The sequence below is a fragment of the Megascapheus bottae genome, chromosome 4 (assembly GCF_031878675.1).
Source record: "Megascapheus bottae isolate mThoBot1 chromosome 4, mThoBot2.hap1, whole genome shotgun sequence".
Classification (NCBI taxonomy): domain Eukaryota; kingdom Metazoa; phylum Chordata; class Mammalia; order Rodentia; family Geomyidae; genus Megascapheus; species Megascapheus bottae.
Genome location: NC_143512.1, coordinates 46230878 through 46253069, shown reverse-complemented (window position 1 = coordinate 46253069; position 22192 = coordinate 46230878). Strand labels below are relative to the sequence as shown.

At 38.1% G+C, this 22192-nt stretch overlaps 1 protein-coding gene across 1 annotated transcript in view; it reads right to left on the bottom strand.

Annotated features, from left to right (window-relative positions):
• The window catches only part of Arhgef28 (Rho guanine nucleotide exchange factor 28), a 265542-nt gene that overhangs the window by 165624 nt on the left and 77726 nt on the right, over positions 1 to 22192 (bottom strand). The window lies entirely within an intron of this gene.

Genomic DNA, 22192 nt, shown 5'->3' with positions numbered 1-22192 from the left:
TACACCTGTAATCCTGGCTACTCAGGAGGCTGAGATTTGATGATCAAGGCTCAAAGCCACCCACGACAAAATGTCTGTAAAACTTTTATCTCCAATTAACCAGCAAACACCCAGAAGGAGAGATGTAGCTCAAGAGGTAGATTACCAGCCTTGAATAAAAAGTCAAGTGGGAGGACAAACTCTGAATTCCATCAAGAGGAAGCACAAGGCCTCGAGTTCAAGTCCCTGTACCAATACGTACAAGTACACAAATATAATAATAATAATAATAATAATAATAATAATAATAATAATGAAGGGAGCAGGCTAGTGGCCTTGAATATATGATTTCTAGAAGCTCTGTGTGGGAGGGGTAGGGGAGTGTATTAAGTCTGTAGAGCTTTACTCAAGTATAACATTGACAGACCATTCTGCTGGAGGCTTTAAGGATTCATTCCTCCCTCTACGGGAAACACATAAAGGCAGAGCCAAGTTGGGCCTCAAGAGACAGGGTGCATCCCACCCAACTTGTAGGAGTGGCAAGGAAGTGGAGAGCAGGATAGAAAGGATCGTCCACTTTGGTGGGCCTCCAGGGCACACTCAGTGTGAAAAGCGCTGGACTTCTATGTACTCATCCAACAAAAACAACCCAGTTTCTCTCCATCAGAGGAGGAAGAAAACAAGCAGATTGCCCAGTCTCTAATGAGCAGCAGCCTGGGTGGCAGCAAGACCCAGAAAGATCCTAGGATCACATAAGGAGTGAAATCTACAGCAGTCAGCAGTCACATCATTACTTATTCTACAACTGTTTCTAATGTTTCTTTTTTATTTTTTTCCATATAAATTTTTTTCATTGCATTTTATTGTCATGGCAACATAGAGAGAGGTTATGGTTACAGTCGTCAGGTAGTAGGTACATTATTTCTTGAACACTGATACTCCTTCTCATGTTTTTGTCCCATTACCTCCACCCCTGATAATCATCTTGTTTTCCCCTTCCCTTCCCTATTTCAAATAGACAAACAAATGTAAATACAATATACCAGGTAACAAAGTCAAACACAGTAACTACAAGAGATTAACCATAAGGGGAGGGGGGAAGAGAACAGAAATATCTAAGTTTTCTTTTTTAAAGCTGTCTTTTTAAATGGCATGCAATCATATATACATACAGCTATCTGAAATTATGAATTAGTCTAAACATAAATTTTGGAGTGAATCAGCAATCCACACATTTGAATTTTTCTTTATATGAACATGTATATGAATATATGAACGTGTGTGAACACACAAACATAATCAATAAAAAGTAACATGCCAAGAAAAGATTAGCATCCAACAGCTTCAGAGAAAGCTCAGAAAGGAGGTTTGTAAGCAAAAAGAAAACGAAAGAAGAAAGAAAACAGAAAAAAATCTGAAATGACTGAGAGAAGAAAGTTCAATGCAATTCTAGTTCCTGAAAATACATGAATGGGGGGAAGGAGCTAACTACGCCTTAATCCCCATGAAGATATGTGCCACTGCTACAAGTACTGGTTTAGGGAATTTGTGCTTGACTCAGACATTCGTAGAATGCAGCACATGGATATGTGATCCTGAAAAGTTATGGACCATGTTTAAAGCATCTCACTTTTTGTACAGTGCAAAATATCAAGATTATTCAACTATCAACCAACAAAATTCATATAAATGCAAACTGATTGAAATCCAAAAGTTGGAATAAGACAATATCAGAATATTTCTTTTCAAGGAAGGTTAACTCAAAAAAAGCTATTTCTTTAGAAATTGGCTTTGGGGCAAGAATGCTTTCTACCTCATAATGGGATGAAATATCAGTAGATCACAATACCTGTTGAAAACAATGAGGGGACAAAGAGTGATTGAAAAGATTTTGCTAAAAACAGTAGAATACTGTAGAAATAGTTGGAGGACAAATAGTAAATTGTCAGAGAAAAGAACCACTTGAAGAATGGGACAGTGCCTCTGAAAAGAATAAAGAAAATAGTTGACTATCTAAAATTCCATTCTTTAAAATGAAGATAAAATTTAAACATTTAAGGCAAATACTGAGGAAACACATTGCCCAGTGACCAACACAAAAAGAAACTTTAAAGGACAACCACTCAATGACATTAAAATTATCTTGGCCTGGAGGTGGGGCTCGGCAGTAGAATGCATGTTCTAGCAAGGACAGTCTTAAATTCACATCTCAGGACCACTAATAAAGGTCAAAAGCTGGGTAACCCAGGAGGTGAAATGAGGAAAATGTGAAGGAAGTGATTAATGTCAAGTGTGCAAATAATAATTTTGCAAATTATATTTTAAATACATTACAAAATACTTAACCTGAAAAACTGAGATTGTGGAAGAGGCGGTATGTAAAGACATGTTCCTTAATTTCCCTGGAGATACATGCAACCATTGCAGACATTCATATACATCAAATTATATTAAATACATATAGATATACATATATAATATAAATTATAATGGTATAGAGTTCTAAACAACTACAGAACTACAATGTATGATAACAATGATGTAAGAGGTAGGTAGAATTAAAATACCTAGCAATATGAAAAAATACTAAAAGTAATAACTTTTATTTTTTATTATGTTCATTATATGTCAAATATACAGTTTAGCATGAAAACAATGAGTAAAAGGACAGTAAAGGAACACGAAAGTAGCAAGTTACAGAGGAGAATGTGAAATGGAAAATAGTTGATTAATCATAAAGAACACAAAACAAGAGAAACAAAAATACATGAAAGTTTACAGCAAGCAGCAAAGAGATATGTCAGCAGTTATATCAAATGGAGTAAGCCAATTGCTTCAAAGAACACAAAGAGACTGTTAGGATAGTTTTTTGTGGGTCGTGGGGCTTGAACTCGGCTGGGCGTTGTCCCTGAGCTCTTCAGCTCAAGGCTACCACCACCCTACCCTTGAGCAAAGCTCCACTTCTCATTTTCTAGAGGTTAACAGAAGATAAGAGTCTCAGGTCCTCTTGTTATCTGATATAATGTATATATGGGTATTTGAAATGGGATAGGGAAGGGGGGAAAACAAAGATGCGGGGTGGGGGTGGGGGGAGGGAAATGGGGACCAAGACATGAGAACGGGTATCAATGTTTGTGAAGTAATGCACCTTCTATCTGGTAAATATAATGTAGCCCTTCTATTAATTACAATAAAAAATACATGGAAAAAAATTAAAAATGTAAAAAAATAGTCTCAGGTCCTTTTGTGCTTGGGCTGGCTTTGAACCTTGATCCTCAGATCTCAGCCTCCTGAGTAGCTAGGTCTACAGGCGTGAGCCACACACCCAGCTTGTTAGGATAGTTTTTAATCCAAAAATCAATAATAATACCTATATGCTGCTTACAAGGACATAGTTCAAAAATAACACATAACTTGATGCTAGTGGCTCGTTTCTGTAATCCTAGCTACTTGGATGCTGAGGTTGTTTGGATCATGGTTCAAGGCCAGCCAACACACACACACACACAAATGGCGCATGCCTGTTATCCTAGTTACCCGAAAGCTAGCATAGATGGATCTCATCCAGGCACATGAGGCAGGAAGCAAGGCTCTATCTCAAAATTAATGAGCAAAAATCTAGGCTGGGGACATAGCTCAGAAGTAATAGTAAGTACAAGGATCTAAGTTCAAAACTTCAATATTGCCAATAATTAAAATGGTTAAAAATAAAAACACAGAAAGCATAAATGTCAAAAAGTACAATGATATACAAAGCTAGCACAGCCAGAATAATATCAGAATAGGGTTTAAAGCAAGACATGCTACTCTTAAAAAGAAACTATTTTTATCTCCCCTCCTCTTCCTCCACCCCAAACATACCTTGTACACTGAGAGCCATACTGTCTATTGACATGCTGCTAGGACATGTCTGTTAGGAAACAAGCTTTTTATAATAAAAAGAATCACTGGAACAAGTGCCACGTATAACACTACCACAGTGTTATATCTATATACACCTAATGACAGAGTTCTATAAACTATAAAGCCTACATTAACAAATCTAAAAGAACAAGTAGATAAATATGCAGTCACAGAGGGAAGCATTTCCATGCTTCTCTTTATAGCTAGTAGAACAAGTAAGCAAAGCAATTAAAGATATGAATAAGAATCACAAGCATTAAAAGAAATAAGTACAGGGGCTGGGAGTGAGGCCTAATTGTAGAGTGCTTGCTAGCATGCATGAAGACCGGGGTTTGATTCCTTGGTACCACATACATAGAAAAAGCCAGAATTGGTGCTATGGCTCAAGTGGTAGAGCTCTAGCCTTGAGAAAGCTTAAGGATAGTGCTCAGGCCCCAAGTTCAAACCCCAGGAATGGCAACAACAACAACAAAAAGAACTAAGTAAAATAAATTAAATGTGTGTATTGATATTTATGTAAGCTACCTGTTTCTAAACTTCACTATTGAACTCAGCAATTCAAAAATATAAACAGATAAATTTAAAAGTTCAAGAGAGTTCAACAAATAACTTGATATTATCTTGATATTTTCTTTATCCCTACAAGAATAAATAATAAAGTAAATGCAATTTAATACTTGGCTAGGAATCATTTTGAGACAGTCACCCAAAAGTGTGAACTCTGCCCTCCTCTGTACTGAGAATAATCCAGCAACTCTGTTCAGAATGAATATGGTCCAGCCTTGTTCTACTCTGTCAGACATGCCTAGGCCATAGAATACTTTGATACAAAAATAAACACTACTGACAACGTGATCAGAGGAAAATGTCAGAGATGCCAAAGGGATGCAAAAGCCATGTTTTCGGATGAAGAACAATGAAAGGAACTGGGACTGTTTTGCCAAAGAAGAACAGACTCATGGGTAAACAGCCACTGCTGCAAATATCTGAGGGTCTGTCATGCAGACAAGGGATTAGCCATGTTCTGCAGGCCCCAGGGGGAGAGCACAGAACAATAGAGGGAAGGACAAGGGACAGAGTTCAGCTCCATGGTGACAGCCATCTAAGGATCAGAGATGTCCATAGATGACAATCCAGCTTAGTGGGAAAAGCACAGCTACAGAATGGCAGATATTTACTTACTTATTTTTTTGTTATTGTGTTTGTTTGTTTACTTATTTCTTCAACAAGAAAATGGTGCTGAAACCTAGCAAGTATTGAGAGTATAGAATGTATCATATCTGATGTGTAAGTCTAGATTAACTGCTTCACCATAAACAATAAATAAATTAGTGTACATAAATGGAGTTTACTTTAATTAATTTCTCCCTTCTATTTTTTAATTTAAATTTATATTGTCAAGGGTGATATTCAGAGGGGTTACAGTTACATACATAAGGTAATGAGTACATTTCTTGTTGAACACTGCTACCCCCCCTCCCTCGTTTTTCTCTCATTTTTCCTCCCATCCCATCCCCCATCCCCCAAGTCGCAAAGTTCATTTCTAACATATTGTCTTGTGAGTATGGCTGTTACGTTGGTTCACCCTTTGTCCTTTGTCTTACCATTTTGTTTTTTCCCCTTCCCTTCTTCAATTCAAGCAAACCTATATACAAGGCACAGGGTATCAAAATCAAATACAGTAATAATAGGGGATAAACCAAAGGCAGGGGGGAGAAAAAAAGACATAGCTACACAGAATACATTAAAAACAACAACATCTTAGAGCTCATTTTGCTTAGCATCATCTTATATGGTCATATGTACAGAGCTATTGTGATCCACTTCTACAACCATCTTAGACATAGACTAATTATAACAAATGCTTTGTTTTTCTAGCTACTTTGATTGATACTTAACTTGTTTTCCTTTTTTCTCTTAGTGTTTTTCATGAGGATACCAAGTGAATCCTAGGTTCTGGTAGAAGGATGTTTCAGGTTCACAAAAACTACAGTTAAACTCCATTTTAAAAATGTGCTTACTTGTTTTTTAATTTGTAGTGAAAACTGTTATTCATTTAGGTTAATTATGTACAAAGTCTTAGGCCCTAGAAGAAAATCTGACAAAATGTATTAAACTTAAAGAATACATGTTGAATGATGTTTTTATTGAGCACATATATTAGTTTCTCAAAATACTTTTGAAGAAAAGATTTATCCTATAAAATAAAAGCTTCACATCACCTGATTAGGGTCTCTAAGACCATCTGAATTTACGACATGCCATTTTGGGAGACCACTAAATCTCTGTCACTGCCTCAAATCACCAGTGGTCTAAGAAAATAGTTCTCAACTGGCTTTTAATAATTTATATCACACACACACAACACACACACACACACACACACACACACACACACACACACACACCACATTTGCAATATAGCCAAGAAAACAAATTATCCACTTCAGATTCATGTTGAACTCACACAAATATCAACCACACATAGTTATTGTTTAACAAGTCAGGTGTACATATTTATTGCAAGCCCAAGTGTCATCTGAAGGTCAGTATGGGTCAGCTGACAGCCTTAAGCCTGCCAAGCCAAAATCAAGACTTACAAACACAAAGAACCCTAAGGCTCTGTAAATTGATCTGTCCTGGGCAGAGAGTAATCAAGTAAACATTCATACTCTTACTTCAGGGCAAATTACATTGCAGACTTATTTCACAGGAGGACCCTTTTATGAGGGCATGAAAATTGAGAGTAGTGCCCTTTGTCCTCCCAGCTGACCAACATCTGTGCCAGAACACCCCTTCCCCCTCAACACACACGTGTACACCATACACACCATGAACAGGTCATTTAAGAACACTGAAGAACCTGCCAAGTAAAGCTCAATGCAAGATAAATCTATCAGCATATCTTCACCAAAAAAAAAAAATCGTTAATTCAGAAATTACAAGACAGCTCATCCAGGCCTAAATCTTATTTTCTACACAAAGGTACTGATGACCCACAGGAATAGATGACTTGGCCTGGGGTTCATCACCCTGAGTCCCTAGTCAGAGCCTAGGTTATCACTTCCCATCATCACCCTTTCTAACGCCCCCAAGCTGCAGGTCAGGAAGTGCTAAAGCCTCTGACCTCTACATAAGAAGAAGAGCCTTTGTGGAAATAAGTCAGAATCAGAAATCAATGGCAGCTCCAAGGTCCTCAGGTGTAATATCCACATTCCTCCATTCTCTTTATTTTCAACTGGGTTCTCTTCATTTTCAGGCAGGCTTGATTTGGAAGCCTTTCCAAACACCACATGAAAAGCAGAACAGTGATTGAGAATGGAAAAGCAGGAGACCACAGGGCAGTGAAGGATCATGGGAAGGGTGGACACAGCCCCAGATCCACACACAGAAGAAGAGAGGAAAAAAAGACAAGAGGAGAAAGCTGATTGTGATAGGAAAGCAAAAATCAGCCATCACAGAGGGCTGCGGAGTGGGTGGAAGATCAATGGGAGAAAGGTCTAGGAAAACGAAGTGGTATGAAAGCCAACTGAATCAGAGAAAGGTGAACAGAGATGGAAAATGAGTTGATTAATGAAAATATATAGGGGAGACAAATGGCCACTTCACAGGTATGACAATCTAGAAACACTTCTGTAGAAAGGAAGAGATGGGGAAAACAGGGAGGATGAGAACTCAATTTTGGAGGCTGTTACCTGATTGAAATGATTGAAAGAATCTGTCATCTGAATGGAATCAAGAGCTAAAGACCAAAGAAGTGCCATATCAAGCATCTTTCCTGATGAATGAAAAGTGAACTGCAAGGGAACTTGCCCCCAACTAACCACACACACTCATCCTGGAAAACGTGTCTTCCATGATATAGCGAATGCTGCCGGAAGACGAGATCCCGCACCCAGGATTCCCTTCTCATTTACCAAACTTCTTCAGGCATAGGAGGCTGTGACTGTGAAAAAGAGAAGCTCGTTTGTGTGGCTATGTCCTTTCTGGCCTCTTTCTTAGTTCTCTCTTCCTCCTTATCCCCTCCTTCCCTTTCTCTTTCTCTCTTTCTCTCTTTCTTTCACCATATCCTCACCACATCCCCCCCCCTCTCTTTTTCTATCTCTCCCTCCCTCCCTTTCCCCCACTCTCTGTCTTCTCCACTCACCCCATGTCAATTGTCTGGGGCTGTAAGAACCAAGTCACACAGGGAGATGCCAAATGTTGGCTTCACCAGACATTCCACTCCCTTTCAGATGGCAACAAAAAGTGGTCAGGAAACATTTTATAGGTGTGTGTCCAGAAAAAAGCAAGAACTGATGTATGAGCTCCACTTCAGAGCCATTGAAATATGTGCCTGCCTAATAATGCCACCAAATCTCAAGCCTTGTTTACTCCATTTGAAGAGTACACTTTTTTAAAAAATAAAACAAAAAAAAAGGACACACACAGACACACACAAAAAACCATTAAAAAAAAAAGCCAAAAAAGACTGGACCATACTAGAACTTACTCTTCTGTAAGTGTCCCTGAATTCATGAATAAAAAACAATAGGATAGAACACTTTCATCAATAGAGTTGTTGATGCAAAAATCTAGCCATTCTCAATGACAGGGTATATGCTTGGCACAGTTGATGAACTGTGGTTATCTAACATTTTGGTATATGAAATGTTTTTCTGAATTCTATGACTATAATTTACTTATCCAAAAGGAAGAAAAGTTTCATTCCATAAATTCCTTATTTCTTCCAAATCAGCAACTTAAATAGTAATTTTAGGACCAACCACAATGAGTTTCTTCTTCAAGAATATTAAAAACACGGTATCTATCAGATAGTCAAGACCACTATGTCACAGTATCCCACTTACTTCCTCAAAGCTACAGAATCACCAGATAACACACAAGACCCTTTGGCTCCGAAAAGACAAAAATCTGTAATAGTCCAGCAGAAAGTTGTCTCCAAAAGTACATACTGACCTGAGCTTTTAAAAATGGATCTATTTACACTTCTTTTTTAAATTTTATTTTATTGTCAGAGTGATGCATAGAGGGGTTAAGGTTATATTTGTAAGGTAGTGAGTACACTGCTTCTTGAGCATTGTAACCCCTTCCCATGTTTTTCTCCCACTTTCCCTCCCCCACCAACTCCCAAATTGTAATATTCATTTCCAACTTATTGTCTCATCAGCTTGTTCTCCCCCTTCCCTTCCCTAATTCCAATAAACAAATAACTGTATTTACAATACACCACGTACCAAAGTCAGATGCAGCGACAGGGGATAAACCATAAGGAAAAGAAAAAAAAGAGTAAAGAACTTCACATAGTACATTAAAAACTGGAAGTTGCACTGAGGCTCAAGTGGTAGAGCGCTAGCCTTGAGCTGAAGAGCTCAGGGACAGAACCCAGGCCTAAACTCAAGCCCCACAACAGACTAAATGAATAAATAAATAAACACAACAACCATAAAGATAAACCTCACAACAATTCTTAAATTGCAATGAGCCCTTAAGTTACCTAACTCCTCACAGGTTAGACACAGACTCCTATTTGTTTTCCTAGTGGGCTACACCTTCCTTCCATACTGCGAATTCTTGACCCTATATAAAGAAAGCATACAGAACTCCCTCAAGTAAGTGCAAACACATTCCCAATAATTATAGAAATTGAAGCATTCCTGTAAAACCCAATATGCAGTTGCAAAAAGTGGGTTCTTCTGGACAGAAAGAACATCAAGAACTTGCTATATTTTTTTTTGAAAATTGAATGCATAATTTAATTTAGAAGTAATATGTTCACAAAGCAAAAACAATCACCTTATTGAATTACAATCTCCATTTTTGTCAAGCAACTTTGTTGAAATATTGAAATTGTTAGTAAAATGAATTGCTGCATTATTTAGTTATGTCTTTCAGTTCATCCAAAGATACTTAAGTCTTCTCTAGACTAAGTAAAATAATCAGCCAAATTACTATTTCATGGCCAGCCAAATCAAAATCCAGGAAACATTTTCTTTATGTCATAATAATTTGGCTCGGCAGGGACCATTCTAGCTGATTTTATATCAGTTCTGATTCATTTAATATTACAATATTTTCTAGTTGATTTTCCTATTTGTACCTTTAGAATCTCTCATGGGTTTATTTTTTGAATCATGAGCATTTTCTTTATTTCATAAACATTTCCACTTAACAATAAATTAAATTGTATTGTCAGCATCAGGTGCAAATTTTAACCTTAAGCATTCTTAAGGAGCTGAAATTGTGCTAAGATGAAGAGTAGTAATTAATGTTTGGGGGAAACTACTCTGATTTGCTGTGAAATTTTGCTTTTAAACTGTAGTTAAGATATGTATAGGGATACATTTCAAGCTAAAAGCTAAATTTTATTCCAATAAGCAGCATTATATTATTTTTTCATATATTTTATTGTAATTAATAGAAGGGTTACATGATATTTGCCAGATATATGGTGCATTAATTCCCATACATTGATACCCTTTCACATGTCTTGGTCCCCATTTCCCTCCCCCCCACCCCCTCCCCTCATCTTGTTTTCCCCTGTTCCCTATCCAATTTCAAATAACCAAATACAAATATATCCGATATATCAGGTAACAAAGTGAGATACTGTAACAATATGAAATAACCAAGGGACAGCAAAAGAGATGAGAGATAACATATTACCTTAAGAACAACAATCATTCATTATATGGCTTATGTTTCTATATCCTAGAGATCCTTTCATTTAGCGTCCTAGTATATGGCCTTTTGTATCAAGGTTTTGCTCTATTGCAAATCTCTGCTAGGAGAGCCCAAGGTTTCTACTGATTATGACAAGTGAGGGAAACCATTGAGCCTATGTTCCTTTGAGTCTGGCTTACTTCACTTAATATGATCTTTTCTAAGTCTTCCATTTCCTAACAAATAGGACAATGTCATTCTTTCTGACAGCAGTATAGAATTCCATTGTGTACAAATACCACATCTTGTTGATCTACTCATCAACTGAGGGACATCTAGGTTGGTTCCATAGCTTTGCTATGGTAAATAGTGTTGCAATGAACATTGTTGTGCTGGTGGATTTAGTATGTCTTTGTTTCTGGATGATTGGGTAGATGCCAAGTAGTGGAATTGCTGGGTCATAGGGGAGCTCTATGTTTAGTCTTTTGAGGAACTGCCATACTGCTTTCTATAGTGGTTGAACGAGTTTGCACTCCCACCAACAGTGTAGTAGTGATCCCTCCTGGCCACATCCCCTCCAGCATCTGTTGTTATTAGATTTCTTGATCCTGGCCATTCTAACTGGAGTGAGGTGCAATCTTAGAGTTGTTTTGATTTGCATTTCTTTTATGACCAGAGATGTTGAGCATTTCTTCATGTGTCTATAGGCCATTTTTGTTTCTTCTTCAGAGAAGACTCTCTTTAAGTCTTTGGCCCATCTTTTAATGGGATGGTTGTTTCTTTGGAGATTAGTTTTGGATTGATTCAATTTTTGAGCTGTTGATATAATTTAGATATGAGGCCTGTGTCTGTTGTATGGTTGGTGAAGATCTCCTCCCACTCTGTAGGCTTCCTAATTAGTTTACTAGCTATGTCCTTTGCCATACAAAAGCTCTGCAGTTTAATGCAGTCCCACTTATCCAGCCTTTCTCTGATTTGTTGTGATTCTTGGTCCTTATTAAGAAAGTTTCGACCTGTGCCAAGGAGGTCTAGTGTATCTCCTATTCCTTCTTGTAAAGTTTTCAGTGTGTCGGCTTTTACCTCCAGGTCTTTGATGCATTTGGAGTTAATTCTAGTACAGGGTGACAAAGAAGGATCCAACTTTAGTTTTCTGCATGTGCTTAACCAGTTCTTCCAGCACCACTTGTTGAAGAGGCTGTCTTTCTTCCATTCTATTTTTTTTTTGGCTCCCTTGTCAAAGATTAGGTGACCATAGGTCTGTGGTTTAATATCTGGGTCTTCAGAAGAACTTGCTATATTTCTGGATAAGAGATGTAAAGGTTTTGTATTTGTTTATCCTTAAAGGCAAACAAAAAGAACTACAAAACTCCATCTGATCATTGCAAGAAAATAGCAATAGTTCCACAGTAATACATATGTCCAAAAGCCATCTAAGATGTTGATTTTCAACTGTTCTATTAAAGACCCAATTCAAAAACAGAATTTTGAAAAGGAAAAGTAAGCCTAGTACAGTGGCTCTTATAATCCCAGCTCCCTCTGGAGGCATAGGCAGGAGGATTCAAAGTTTAAGGCTAGAAGAACAAAGATAAGATCTTATCCCTAAAAAAAACTAAAATTAAAAGGTCTGGATACATAGCCCAGATGATAAAATGTTTATCTAGCATTAGGAGGTCTGGAGTTTAGTCCCAATACTGCAATCTATCAATAATTAAAGAAAAAAATAAAGGAAAGGCATAACAGATGCCAAACAGGTATTTAACTGTTGGGATAATTTCAAGAATAAATTTTGATTTTCAAATCAAATTTTTACTTTTCAATTTTTAAACCATTGGAAATTATCCACCTCTAAAGAACTATCAGTGGCTGGTTGTCAGTGGCCCATGCCTAGTTACTCAGGAGTCTAAGATCGGGAGAATCATGGCTCAAAGCCAAATTCCAGCCCACCTCCCCCCCAAAAAAGTCTGTTAAGAGTCCATCTCCGATTAACCAGTAAAAAGCTGAACTGGAGGTGTAGAGAACAAGGAAGTCAAATGTGAGTTCAAACCCTGATACCAACACTAAAACAGAAAGTAAAGAAGGAAGGAAGGGAAGAAGAAAGAAAGGAAGGGAGAGAGGAAGGGAGGGATTTTTTTTCTTTCTTATTGCCTATGGTTTTTAATTTGAATTAATTATATTTCATTATCAAATCGGCAGTCCATTGGAATGTATTTTCTTTCATTTTGCTATAAGGAAACCTACTTCAACAAAGTAACACTGAAATTAAGCAAGGTAGGGCAGGCTGTTCCTACCTTCCCTCCTATTTTTTGGACTCAGAATTGATCTGGGACTTTGTACTTGTTAGGCAGGCACCTTCCCACATAGGTCATGCTACAGTTTTGTCTTGTTTTGGGAGGGGGGGTTTCCAGGTAGAATCTTTTGCCTAGTTGGATTCATACCTATCAAGCAGTTATGATCAATGGTGTACACCACCATGCCCAACACCAATAGCACATCAGGATAATAGGATATAAAGCTTTTGAGGTTTTTTTTGGTCTGTCTGTCATGGAGCTTGAACTCAGGGCCTGAGTACTGTCACTGAGGGTTGTTGTTTTTTTTTTTTTTTTTCTCAAGACTAGCACCCTACCACTTGAGTCATAGCACCACTTCCAGTTTTCTGGTGGTAAACTGGAGATAAGATTCTGACAGGCTGTCCTGCCCCATCTGACTCTGAACTATGATCTTCATGTCTCAGCCTCCTGAGTAGCTAGGATTACAGGCATGAGTCACAGCACTCAGCTCAGATAAGAAGCATTTTGATCTCAATAACTGCTCTGTGTACAGTGTACGTATATGACATATCTCTGTGGACAAAAGACTCAGAGGATAGATTGAGATTTCATTAAAGTTCACCTGAGAAATGTAGGAACAGAACTATAAGCTATATACATTTTACTAGAAGTTATATAATATTCATGTTAGTATTTTTTTTTTGCCAGTCATGGGCCTTGAACTTAGGGCCTGAGCACTGTCCTTGGGCTTTCTCAGGGCTAGAGCTCTACCACTTGAGCCACAGCACCACTTTCAGCTTTTTTCTATATATGTGGTACTGAGGAATCCAACCCAGTCTTCATGCATGCTAGGCAAGCACTCTACCACTAGGCCAAACTCCCAGCCATGCATGTTAGTGTTTAACACTTAAGCTAGTAATACCTTCACAGAACACCACTGTGAACCGCTGTTTGTAAATACATTTAATGATCACAGCAAAACGTACATCTTGCTAGTCCTACTTTATAAACAAAGAGAATAAGACTCGGAACCAATTAGGTCACAGCTCGACTCAAACCCAGGCCTGTCTACTATTCTCTGTTGGCTCCTATTTCAAGATTAAGACAATGCTGAGTGTGTGGATGATTCTTGAGTATTTAAAAGTTCCCAGAAGACAATTCAGGAAGTTCTATTCTCTGAAATTCATGCAATAATCTGTACAATTTGGATAAACTGTGCTACTTGCTATAATTTGGCTATCTTATCAGGGAAAGGAAATACCTGTTTCCTTGATACCCAAAAGCAAGATTCAATCTCAACTAGATGAACTTGAGAAACTCAATATAGCTCATGTATTGACAGGTGACACCATAGTTAAAAAATTTTAATGGAAGTCTAAATTACTTTTAAGAATAGAAACACCAAGAAAATGAAGCCAAACATGGTGGTCCACACCTGTAATGTATGCTACTCTGGAGCCGGAGGCAAGAAGACTGGGGGGAAAACAAAAGTTAAGAAGTTGATCCAAGATCTATGGAGGCACCACACAGGGAAGCCACATTGTGACCTGTGATTGAATCAGCCACTAGTCTCACCATTTCCTTACAACACTGGGATAAAACAAAGAAATAATTGTTTGGGGAATTAAGAGCCTTTCCAAAAGACAAGAAAGGCTCTATCCTGTTCTACATGTTTTCTAATGCAGCCATAGATCCCTTATCCAATTGCTACTGGCAAAAAGCAAGGTTGTAAGGGTCAATAGTGACAAACCAAGAGTCAAAAGGAATTGAACAGAGCCAACACTAACAAGAACTTCACCAATGATAGATGATAGGACTGTACTTCAGTTAGAGAGAACTCAGTTGCACAAAAGATGATGGACAAGGACCAGAAACATTGCTGGTACAGAAAGGACCTAGAGATATCCTCTTTAGTGGGCTTAGGATGGGTCACCGCCTACCACAGCCACCAAAGCCAGTGCCCAGGGCAGGACAGTAACAGGAGATTTGTGGTCTACACTGGGGAGACTATAAGATGTTCTATCCAGTTAGAGGTGCTGCATTTTTATATATGCAAATGGTACTAAGATTGGAACCTGGTACCTCAAATGCCAAGGACAACAGCCTTGTTCTGCCCCTTGACACCTGAAGCCTCTTTTTCTGCTTTGGTTATTTTTCAGATAGAATCTTGAATTTGATCTTCCTATACTTTCCACCTAGTTAGACTTACAACCACACACGTGAATTGCTTGTCATTTTTCCCAGGTTGGCCTTGAACTACATTCCTCCTCTCTCCTCTTCATAGTACACCTGGGATTACAGGTGTACTATGCCTAGCCCAAAAGTATGGCCACAGGAAAACCAGCATGGTAGCAGTTGTCAACCCCATACCATAAATAGAAAGGCTATTGAGGGTGGAAATGTCACTGACTAAGAGATACCTGGGGGGGAGGAGGGTAGTAGAAAACCATTCTGGAAGGCTTTCATTCTGGAAGCCATTCATTTTTGAAGGACTATGTCCAAGAGGGAGCACAGTTACAAAACAGCTCTGGAGCATCCCTGAAACTAAGAGAGACACTAGGGACAGATTTTAGACCACAATTAAGAAGTATTTTGTAATCATTAGACCTGCCTAAATATGGACTTTCCCTTATAAGTTTCTCTCCCCCATAGGTGTACTTAAGGAGACAAGATAGCTCTCCTCTCTTGTCATGCCATCCCAGGGAGTTCCCACATACAGGTTTCCCAGATGAAAATGACTCAGACTATCACTGGACCTACACAAATTTCCCCCTCTTGTTGCTATTAAGCGGCTGGCTAAAGTTCCAAGTGAAAGGATCACTAAAGGATGTGTTACTTGTTCCCCATAATTCTGAGCAAGGGGACAATCTAATTCCCCACAGAGATACTTTTTAAATGTTTCCTTTATGTATTTTCAGAGAAAAAAATCCCATTTCTTTAGTCTCATATTTCTGACTTTACTGGTAGTTCTTCCTGAGAGTGAATCCAAATTTATTTTTCCTATTTGTGCCATTTCATATAGTTTCCAAAATGAGCTACATAAGAATTATGACGAGAGTTGACAACTGACATTTTAAAAAAGATAATGGAAGTATTTGCAAAGAAAAATATATTAAGCAATTAATTTTTAAATCTCCCAGACTCTTACATGCCAAATGGCATTCAGAAGTTATAAATCCCATTAGAAGATGAATTTTTATACATCCATTTCTGATTATCCTGTTTATATATGTTCATTGCTTTTATTTTCAGACTCAAAGTTCTGTCCCCATAGAGAAAGAACAATGCAGAAATATAACGTTTACATTACGATCATTCAAAGCTAAGTGACAGTGGTTCATACAGATAATCCTAGCTAGTCAGGAAGCAGAGCTCTGATAATGGTGGTTCAAAGAGCAGACAAACCCAGGCAGCCCTCATCTCCAATTAACCAGCAAAATGTAGGTATGGTTCAATCGGTAGAATGCTGGCCATGAGTAAAAATGCCAAGTGAGAGTTAGCAGCCCTGAGTTCAAGCTCTAGTACCAAGATATACAGACAGAAAGAGATAAACTACTCAAAACAGAGAGAGGACACCATACTTGGGCCACAAAATATAGGAGAAATTTAAAAGTCTGCTGAGATCATTTGTATTTTAAATGCCTAGTTTACTTATGAGGTGCTAAAAATGAAGATTAAATAAAACAGGGTCTTCTCTCATTTCTTTAAAAACTGGAAAATGTGTCAAAAATCTAGTAGCTTTAAAACACCAGTCAGCCCAGAATTTCTGCTGGCATATTCCTGACCCCTTCCTCTGATCTTAATACAATGATCACATAGCAGGCCACCAATACCTTTCATACCAAGTCCATCTGCCTGCCAGTAAACCACCTGTTTTCCATTCCAGATTCTCTTGAAATGATGGCCCACCATAAAATAAACCAAAGCTTCTATAAGTTGGTCTTAGATAATGTATAGTCATAAGCCAGACAGTAACTAGTATATCATTTGAATACTGCTTAACAAAGAAGTCACACCCTAGAAATTCCAAAAGACTTATTTTACATTCCTAACACTAAGCCATAAAAAATTCTACTCTAGGCAGGCATTGAGTTTCATAGAAACATACATACACCACTTTGAAGAAGCTGGTCTTTGCAACCAAGTTCAGTTCCACAGGAGAAAGGGCTAATGCCAAACTAATCACTCTGATTATTCCATTAAAACTGATAGAGATGTTTTATTCTTAATGCTTTCTTGGGAAATATGTATCTTAAAATTGAGGACTCAAAGTTCCTAGGAATTCAAAATGGTGGCCAAGTGGCTAATACTTTGCAAATCCTTTCTCTCCTCTTCTTCATTGTCTAGCCATATTCTGTTAGCTTATCCTGAGAATCAGGAAAATAAACCTCACATGTATAGGTTTTGCAAACCAAGCATGCTGAATGAACATATTCTAGTATCTCACCCTAGGACTTCCTTCATATTTCAAATGCAGAAAAAAATAGCAAATTTACTGTCTATCTCAGTTCAAAGACCTCTCTTGAATCAGTAATGCAGGTAGCATTCCAAAAAAAAAAAAAAAAAAAAAACTAGGGGCTGGGAGTTTGGCCTAGTGGTAGAGTGCTTGCCTAGCATGCACGAAGACCTGGGTTCAATTCCTAGGTACCACATACATAGGAAAAAAAAGCCAGAAGTGGTGCTGAGGCTCAAGTGGTAGACCTCAAGCCTTGAGAAAGTCCAAGAACAGTACTCAGGCCCTGAGCTCAAGCCCAGGACTGGGGAAAAAAAAACTACTGCAGATGCAGTGACTCACACTTGTAACTTTAACTACTTAGGGCACTGAGATCAGGAGGATCGTGGTTTGAGGCCAGCCAAGGCAAAAGTTCTTGATAACCCCCACCCCTATCTCAACCAATGACAACTCAGCTATCACAGGAAGTATAATTAAGGAGGATCTCAGTCCAGGCCATCTCAAGTTAGAATCAAGACTATTTCAAAAGTACCCAGAAACATAAGTGCTAGAGAAGCATGGCTCACGTGGTAGAGTATCTGACAAGCAAGAACAGACTTTCAAAATTTTAACTCCAGTTCCTAAAAAACACTAAAAATTAACAATTTTCAGTGGCTAGCTGATTATTTGACATATGGTTGTATCTGACATTAGTTTCACTCATGAAACTATGAACTTACATTACATTTATATATTGAAATATATTTTTATATTTGCCCTGTGAAGAATTATTATGAGTTATCACTTTTATACCAAGGGAAAACATAATACTCAGTGGACCAAGTCTTGAGTATAACCTCTAAGCTAGAGACATTTCCATCGACACTGGTAATGAGCTTTATTAATTCTTACTGCTCCTAAATGAATAATAGAGGATTGTCCATATATAACTAGGCATGAGAAAAGAGCTAGAACCAAAAATTACTAAGCTCCTCTACAGTAAAGTATCTTCCAATCAGACCACCATGGCTCAAATCCTCCTATCACTAAATTTAAACTTGAGTATTATGACATCATTAGAATTGGTAAATAATATTTAACAATAATAAAAAATATGTGTGAGATGAAAAATGAGTCACAAAATGATGGACAGGCAAATATCAACTTTTAATATATATAACTTTAATGATTTTAAAGCAATTATGAACATGCCCAGATGAAAACAGAAAATATATGGATTGGGATTGTTCTTGACTTTCTCAGTACTTTATGTATTTTTATAATTACTCAAGTGTTTTTTTACAAGATATACATACACATAACGTACTTTGATCAGATCCAATATCTTTTCTTCTTTTCTTTTCTTTTGGCAGACCAAGATTTTGAACTCACACTTGCCAGGCAAGCACACTGCCATTTAGGCCATATTCACAGCCTTTTTTGCATGAGTTATTTTTCAAATTTTTTATTTTTTTTCCCTGATCTGGACTGGACCATTGTCCTCCTATTAATGCCTCTCATATAGATGTAATTTCAGGCACACACCCTCACATCCAGCTTATTGAGATCTAGTCTCACTAGTTTTTCTCCCAGGCTGGCCTCAAACTATGACCCTCCTGATCCTAACCTTCCATGTAGCTGAGATTATAGCAAGCCAACGTACCTGGTGCCCCAGGCTTCAGCAGATCATGCCAGGAATCTTAGGTACTTAGGATGCTGAATTCTGAGAATTTGGAGTTTGAAACCAGTCCAGGGAAGGAAAGTTCATGTCACTCTCATCTCCAATTAACCACCAAAAAGCCAGAAATAAAGCTGTGTAAAGCAAAACAGCTCCAAGATAGTGCCCAGGCCCTGAGCTCAAGTCCTAGAACTAGTAAAAAATAAAAATAAAAGTGAAAATAAATCCAGATTCTACATTTCAGAGAAACCATGCATTACTTGTCTTTCTGAGTCTGGCTTAAGAAATGAGAACTTTTTTTTTTCTTTTTCAGTTGTGGGGCTTGAACTCTGGGCCTTGGCCTTGTCCCTGAGCCCTTCAGCTCAAGGCTACCATCCTATCCCTTGAGCCACAGTGCCACTTCCCATTTGGTGGTTAATTGGAGATGAGTCTCATGGACTAGCTTTGAACAGCCATCCTCAGATCTCAGCCTTCTGAGAAGCTAGGATTACAGGCGTGAGCCAAAGTGCCCAGCTGAGATCAGAATTTTTTAACAGGGCTATCTATGTATATTGCTCAAGGTTAAGAACACGTGGGTCTTTCTGAGTAAGTGCCTTCTTGGGCCACTTGAAGACCACCAAGCAAGTACCCAGAACTAAAGAGAAAGTTCTTAACAAGGAAAGGGGACAAGCCCACCACAATGAAGCTTTGGCTGCCATTGAACACTCTTAATTTTTCTTATGTCCATGCTGAGGAAATTTCCAGATCAATTAATGCATGGATAAGTAATCACCATGCCAATTTGGTCTATGCTATTTCAGGCTTAAACTATCCACCACACCTTTATGATACTAGAAAGTCTATTCTTGAGAAAGTGGAGGAGATTTAGAGCACCTTAACCTCCTAAACGGATTGGGAACAAGGAACTTTCTCTTGGCCTTAACAGAGGAACTGGCTTTTTTTTTTTTAATTTTGTTTTTGTTTCCCTCTTTCTTCATTTAAAAGAACACATGAATAAGCTTAACTGACCCTTGTCACGAATTATAAGGTCAGGAGCCAGGATTGTGGCCTAGTGCTAGAGTGCTTGCTTAGTATGTACAAAGCCCTGGGTTGGATTCTTTGGTACCACATACACAGAAAAGGCTGATGTGGTGCTGTGACTTAAGTGATACAGTGCTAGCCTTGAGAAAGCTCATGGACAGTCCCCAGGCCCTGAGTTCAAGCCCCAGGCCAGGCCAAAAGAAAAACTTATAAGGTTAGGTAATATTTGACCAGATAAAGTAAGAGACTAGTTTTTAAAAGAAGTAGTCTCCAAATGATATAGAGTGGTGCCAATTTTCTCCAGACAATATAAAAAAAAAGAAGAGATCATGAGCACCTACTGGACAATTCAATTAGTCTTTTTCCTACACGTCCTCAAAAGATATCAAAAGGACCAGGAGCATAGCCTAGTGGTAGAGTGCTCACCTAGCATAGATGAAGCCCTGGGTTCGATTCCTCGATACCACATACATAGAAAACAAAAAGCCAGAAGTGGTGCTGTGGCTCAAGTGGTAGAGCACTGGCCTTGAAGAAAGCCAGGTCCTGAGTTCAAGCCCCAGGACTGTCCAAAAAAAAAAAAAGATGTCAAAGTGTCTTTGATTAGAAGGTATGTGTACCTTCACACTATATATAAGAAAGGCTGATAAGCAAAGGTATAATCTTGAAAGAGATTCCTGGGGCTACATTACTTTTAAGTCTTTATAGGAATCCATACACACACACACACACACACACACACACACACACACACACACACACACATATGTCACTAAATCAAATCACTAAAGAATAGCTACTTTAAAATTTGGTTAGCCTTATTCGTAAATATATATGAATGCAGCAATACACACACACAACACACACACACACACACACACACACACACACACACACACCAACTTTCATTGCCCTTGAAGTTATGAATTAATACAGACTTATAAAAACAAACAGCACTTTGACTTGTTTCTCAGCAAAGTTTTTCTGGAGCTCAAGCTAACCTCAGAAGTAGTATTATGAGGGGGTGTGGGGGGGGGAGGGAAACGGGTACCAAGACATGTGAAAGGGTATCAATGTATGTGAATTAATGCACCTTCTATCTGGCAAATATCATGTAACCCTTTTACTAATTACAATAAAAAAAATTAAAAAAAAGAAGTAGTATTATGAAATTTAAGTCCACAATCAAATTTCTGACAATGTATATATAAGCAAAACCATTTATCATTATTATTTTCATGCTTTACTCAAAATAAACTGGATCTAACTAAAGATAAGCAAAGCATTATATATTTTGAAGTACATATAGTGAGGTAAGAGACAAGATGGTGATGTAAAAACTTGTTTAAGCTATAGGAAAAAATAACTGAGCTATTTCATTCTTACCATATTCATTCACACCTCCATTTATTCCATCCTGACCTTTTGATGGTCTCAGCATCTAACCAGTCTTGAAAAAATCTCTTTGAATCTTAAGAAAGTAGAAATTCCTATTTTCATACTAAGTCAAGAATTGGATGAAAGGTTCATAACACAGCCAACACAGTGACTGCCTTATCATGGAAGCTCAAGAACATTCTGTCATTCCTTGATTCCTTCCCTTCAGAAGAGCCATTGTTACATACAGTAAATCTTTTTGTGTGATCTACTGAACAGTTAAGCACAGCAGAAACTGTGCAAGTCTCTGAGACCACATGTGTCAGATATATGTGTGCTGCTACTACTGGGAATGCAGCCAAAGATCCTAAATGACAGGTTTGCACAGGTAATCATTAGACATTGACTGTAGGTTTCTGCCTTGAAGAGAATCTTCCAGAAATGGGTGGAGCCAGCACTAGGCACGGACAAGGAATACAAATAAGCCCCTATACCAACGGCTTCTCTTCCAGGTAGCCTAAGAGAGGTGGGAACACGATTTGTAATGAGTTCTCAAAGGATAATTATTAGCTGCATGGTCAAAAACAGTAGTAATAATAATAATAATAGTAATAATGTCTTTAAGGAGAGCAGTTCTAAATGAAGGGTCATCTTTTGGCTTACTTTTAAACTAAGGCTCTAAAAGCAATCAAAGCAGCAGCAGATCTAGGAGAAAAAGATATTTTACATCGCTGACCAATAGATGAAACTACAGGCAGAATATGCACTCTGAATCTGCACTCTGAAAATTCAGTAGGATCTAAGTAATGCTTTTCGTCTCCCAGGCTTTCCGTCTCCACAGCACAGCAGTGCTAGTAGGCAAGCAGTGATTCCAGA